Raw genomic sequence first — 6,095 nt, forward strand, 5'->3', positions numbered from 1 at the left:
AACACCTGATTTTTACTTTCAAGAACAAGCTCCACTGTTGCTGTGCTACTGCATCTTTTCATCAGTTGGACGGAACACTTCCATTGTATCCCTGTTAAGACTTCTCTTTTGTCGCCTTGAGGAGGAGATTATAAACTATCCTTATTGGAAAAAATAACGATTTGCTGAAACTATTAATGTCGAAAGAGCCGTGTTTCCAGCTGCAGCTCTGCCATGACTATGAGTTTTAAAGAACAGAAAAAAACTGCCACTCTTAGCGCTATCATGCAGGTACGCCGTACAGCCGCCCCTGCGTCATTGTAACATCGGCGTGGTCCATGCTGTTGCCCTTTCTCTAAAAAAAAAAAAATAAAACGACCGGCTTGATCCATACCCTAGCTTTTATGGACACCTCCTGGTATGAAGTGGTACTGCTACTAAAATGTACCGTAAATACAGTATCAAATACAGTACTTAACAGTTTGGGAAATATAACAGGTCAATAATGGATACAATGAGTGATTGATGCTCTCTGGAGACAAATTTATTTCTGTCTGTTGAATATTGACATTCTAGGTGAAGGTCCTTAATGCACACAGCAAACCTGTGAGTCTGTAATTCTTTTTTTTAAATCAGCAAAGCAGTTTAATGTCATAGCTTAAGCTGACTTTTTCAAATAAAGGTGTTTACAGCTCATGGAAATTCAACAGTTGCTTTGCAATCAGATGTGCTTGACCCAGTAATGCACAATAAATTACATCATTTTATTCAGAAAGACCTACACAGAGTACATTTTTTACATGTTATCCATTTATACAGCAGGGTATTTACTGAGGCAATTCTGGGTTAACTAGCTTGCCAAAGGGTACAGCAGCAGTGCCCCAGCAGCGAATCAAACCACCAACCTTTCCATTACAAGCCCTGCTCCTTACTACTATGCTACACTGCCACCCCACATTAATCCCAACACTGTTTCTGCCACTAGCTAATCAGCTGTGCTGCTGTAGCTAAAGCCTTTCATATTTCATGAGTAGGAAAGAACTGATGTTGTATAAGACAGCTTGTCAGGATTCAAGCTTACTAGAACAAGCCATATGTGCTCCTTTATGAATCATTTTCCTTTTTTTGACCCCGTCTGAATGGAAGTTAGTAATTGTAACTAGTGACCAATAGAGGGCAGCACAAGAAATAGTTTTGCTGTTTTCCTGAAGACTCCTGTTCTTATCGTGATGTCATTTTTTCCTGGGGAGTCAGAAATGTTGTAAAATGTATTCAGGGGTGTGGAATTATAATAATACAAGTGCACATGTTAAAAACATCTTGGAGTGTTGGTAATCCCACTACAGTTCATCAGGCAAGATTGTAGGGGACCCCACTGAGTAGCGGGGCCAAATCCTGCTGGCATTTGGGACTAATGTTTTTTTTTTTTTCCTAACTCAACTCATTAGTCAAGTTACATAATAATAAGCAGTCTACATCTCTCATTAGCTAAAAATTAAGTAGAGGAAGATTTTTACATTTTCATTGAAAAAAAAAGTTTCTGTTTCAGAAAATTTATTTCAGAATAAAAAAAACATCTCAAAATACTTTGTCTTTAGGAAGGTAACAGAACCCCACATTTTAAAGTGTACGCCTATAATAACTACATGTCATTTGCTAAAACTAAGAAAATGCACTGAGGAAAAAAGAGGCACGCTTATATCCGAAACAAAAAATTTCATTTTACAACTTTTGAACAAACCAAGCACAAACATTTTAATATACTTGTAGTCACTGCTCAAATCGTAATATGACAGTGAAGGCATGTCACTGCCCCCGCTATCTGTCACACATACGGTAGTTCATTAAACGCACCGAATAAACACATGACCTAACATAACTATGTAACAAAGTAACATAGCCTACATAACAAAGTCTTAAAGAAAGAACATTAATCATAAAGAAAAGCTAACAACAAAATCAAAAAGATTTATGGGAATACACACTTCTTTAGCAGCAGCAGCAGCTAACTATCAACAGCTACAATATATTATGTAGTCTAAGCATCATAATTAAAATAATCCACAAAACCACTGTAGTTTACTGAACTGTTTAACAGTGACGCGGGTCAGTAGAGGGTGTTTCACCCTGTTCTCTTTGGAGTCGTACGGAACCATTGTACTGAGAACATTTTGGGGCATTTCGGGTCTCATCGTCAACATAGTCAGAGAATCGTTTGAGTCTGAATGAACCATTGTACTGAGAACTTGTCAACAGTACATCAGGTCAGTAGAGGGAGTTTAGAGTCTTTGTAGTCACCGGATCTTTTGAGTCTGAATGAACCGTTGTACTGAGAACTTGTCAACAGTACATCAGGTCATTCAGTACACAGTACACAGTGGGGGCGTTTCGAGTCTTCCAGAGTCAGTCGCGTGCTGTAGTCACCATGGTCAGCATAGTCACTGAGCCGCTGTGCCAAGATGGCCAATAGGAGGTGCTTCGAGTGTTTTAGTATTTCAGCCATTGGCTAGTTGTCGTCATGAATGTACTGCTTAGACAGTTTTGTGATAGGCTGCTTCATGGACAGACTGCATAGCTAATATCCACTGGAGGGAGAGTTATAGCTGCTATGCCAGCTAATCAGTGCACATGTTTTCAAAGGGGAAGGAACAAACAAGATCACATCTTTTAGACTAGTGATTCAGTACACTCAGTACACCTCAAAGATTTGTTCAAAAAGATTCGTTCGTTCACATACTGCACATCACTAATACACATGCTTCTGGCCAGAACAACGATCAGTCATTTGCGTGGGCAATGCTAAAATTTGAGTGGGCAACCCCTCCCCCACCCCTGCCCACCTCTAGGTCCGGCCATGCAAATCAGTAAATTTCAATGGAAACGTGTCACACAGTATATCATTATGCATAGGTGTTGTTATGGAGCTATTTTAAGCAGTCTTATTAAATGACCGTGTCTCTTATCCTCGAGGCACACATGATGTGATCTCAGCACTGTGTTTGGCACTGATGCTCATTCATGTGCGGTTAGCGGTGCCCTGTTATTAAATGCACTGTGTGAGTCGCTCTGGATAAGAGAGCCAGGTAAATGACAATAATGTAATGTACTTTAATGACTATGAATGTGATATTTATGAGTCTGAGTCAGCAATCCTTTTATATCAAATATGCCTATGGTGCAATAATTATTGTATCTCTTACAAATGTTTCACAAAAGAGCAATAAAGTGTTATATTAAGAATATTGTAAGGCTTTAACAATGATGTATGTGGCTTTTATGTTATATTTATGAATGTTTTATAAATGCTGTATGTAGATAGAGTTAATGTAAATGGTTACCTCTTTATATTTACTGTAATATTACAACCTTCCCAACCATTGTGAACCCACTGCTTCATAGGCTACTTTCCACACCCTGTGTTTTAAGTACTACAAAACTGTACAAAAAACAATAACCACCCCTTGGTCTCTTAGACCACAGTTGCTGATAAATCACAATTATCTTGAAACAGCTTATTATCATTAGTATTTTCTTCTTATCATTACTTGAACACATCATACTTGTACCACTTTGTACAATTGTTGTTATTATTATTGTTATTATTGAATTTTGCTTGGTTGGTTAGAATGTGGCATAAATGTTTAAAGATATTCTCTGGAGATGGTAAAGAAGAAAAAACACAGCTGACTTACATGAAAGAATTTAGGAAACAAAGTTTTCTTTTGGATAGTGCTTTTCCAGTTTGTGTGAGCTAATGTGGCCCAGGCTGTGTTATGTAATTTTGCTTTAGTTTGGTATCACTAATTTTAATTGCAGACTTATTTTTGCAAGCATTTCTACTGACGTATAGAGAATAAGTATGTGCACCTTATGTTTTGTAAGCTTAATTTTTTTTGGTGTTCATTGTACAGAGCTGAATTAACTCCTAACTAAGCTAGCTAGACATTAAGTTATTCAGCCTGATTGTTTATTAGCCAATGATTTACGGAAAACTGGTACAATATGAAACAATGTAGCTAATGATGTAGCTACAAAGCAAGCTAGCTACCCACCCAATGCCTACTGGTACAATACATGGTGTACCTGGTCCCATGGCATGAACAGTGGTTAAAAAGTGGTTAAATAGTTATCTCATCTTATCGACCATTATTTTCCTTTGCTCTGTTAGCATGTGCTCCCCCGGGTGGAAAGGTAAACAGCAGAACTAAGCATGGCAGCACCAGCCTCCAAAACAGCACAGCGGCTGTGCAGCAGCACCTGTTACTTGCAGTATTTCAGAAATATCTTTTTACAGACTGTTGAGTTATATTGCTATGTTAGGATTATTCTTAACCTTTTGGTTAGGACCTTAGTTATGTAGCTACCTTGCTAACCAGTCTTTGTTCACAACTAAGATGGCTGCCTTGTTTTCTGTCTACAATGAGCAGATGTGGCAATTGGATAAATAAGGGGAAGAGGCTAACTGACTGCCAACTCGCATAACTGCCAAAGATCAAAGGCTTGTTCACCATTCCACAGAATTTGTGGCAGCTTAGCTTATGTGGCAGTGAGGTTCAAAAGTGCTAATGCAGAGTCTTCATTGAACATTGTGTAGAAGTCAGTTTAATTGGAAATTAAATCTGTTTTTTCATTCTTGTCACACATTTCTGCTTATTTCTGTGATTTGTCGAATACATTATATTTTACTATGATGACTGTGTAATGTGTGAAGTCTGGCATATTAAGTTAGATGGATCGTATTCAGGAGTTTCAACAGGACATTATCATCAGTAGGAGATATTCAAATGATGTATATAACATGCTGTCACTCATCTTTTTTATTCTGGTCTGTCCCCTGGTATGACAGTGATGTCTGTCGTCAGGCCTGCTGATTTTCCTCCATGATGACATAACACCAAAAACTACACACAAAACTACAGAACATGCCATTTACTGGCACTAACAGAAGGCGACCAATCAGATTGAGCAGCAGTCAGAAACTTTTGGAGACCCATCTTGCCCACACTTGTTCATTATTCATTTCTTGTGCAATGTAAAGTCTGTACTATGTGCAACAGCAGGAACTTGGGAAACCTTTCCAGTTTGCAGGTCAATGGCATTGGGAAGTTGCAACAATGTATCCTGTCTACTTTGAGGGTTCCGGTCCAGTACAGTAGAATGGGGGATATAAACAGCCTTTTCCTCTGGGCCTCCCCTGTCCAGCCTTCTACTGCCAAGGGGCCAAGACTTTAACCAGAATTCAATGAAAGGAGAGGAGAGGATAGGAGAGGAGGAAGTTTGGAGGGATAGTGCAGTTTATCGCAGTTTCACTTCCTGCTGTGAACATTCCAGCTGTGTGTGTGTGTGTGTATGTGTGTGTGTGTGTGTGTGTCTGCGTGCGTGCATGTACAGTTACGTATATTCAGCCTAGAGGCCATGGATTGTTCTGACGTGAATGAGAATGCAAGAAATCTTTATCCAGACCAAAATTCTTGGGAAGTGAAAGGACAGCTCTGGCACATGATGGCTTTGTCACAGGGTCCTTTAAACAGCGTTGCAAAGTGTCTCATGATCAAGATTTCTTCTGAAAACGCTGTCACATGTGAACCACTTTAGTCACCCAGTCATCTTTAATCATGACCAAGCAGCAATACACATTGATTGAACATTTACTCTACATTACATCACGCTGCATCACAACCCAAGCCAAAGACTGGGCGTAAGAACCGCTACACTATAAACCGATGACTGATATTGATGTTAACGTACGTATTGATAAAGAATAATCAGCTCTCTTCCTTATCTAAACTGCATGTGTTTGAGGACATTTATATTTTGTCTCCTCCATCACTATACCTGACTTATTGTTCCATTGCTAGTAGCCTTGATGTCACACAGAAATAACACTTGATTTCACATATTTGTGTCCCATTTCTTTCTACCCACCTTTTACTAACACTTCTTATTTGAAATATTGACAAATATCATATATTGACAAATATCATATATTCCAAAATAGATCCCCCTTCCCCTTCCCCTTCCCCACCCTCCCAGAAGGATCATATGTATATGCATATGCATCATATGAATAGGTATTCCCCTGAAGATTTGCCTTCTTTTCAATGGCACATTAGAAT

Source organism: Megalops cyprinoides, chromosome 19, assembly GCF_013368585.1.
Source record: "Megalops cyprinoides isolate fMegCyp1 chromosome 19, fMegCyp1.pri, whole genome shotgun sequence".
In the NCBI taxonomy this organism is placed as follows: Eukaryota; Metazoa; Chordata; class Actinopteri; order Elopiformes; family Megalopidae; genus Megalops; species Megalops cyprinoides.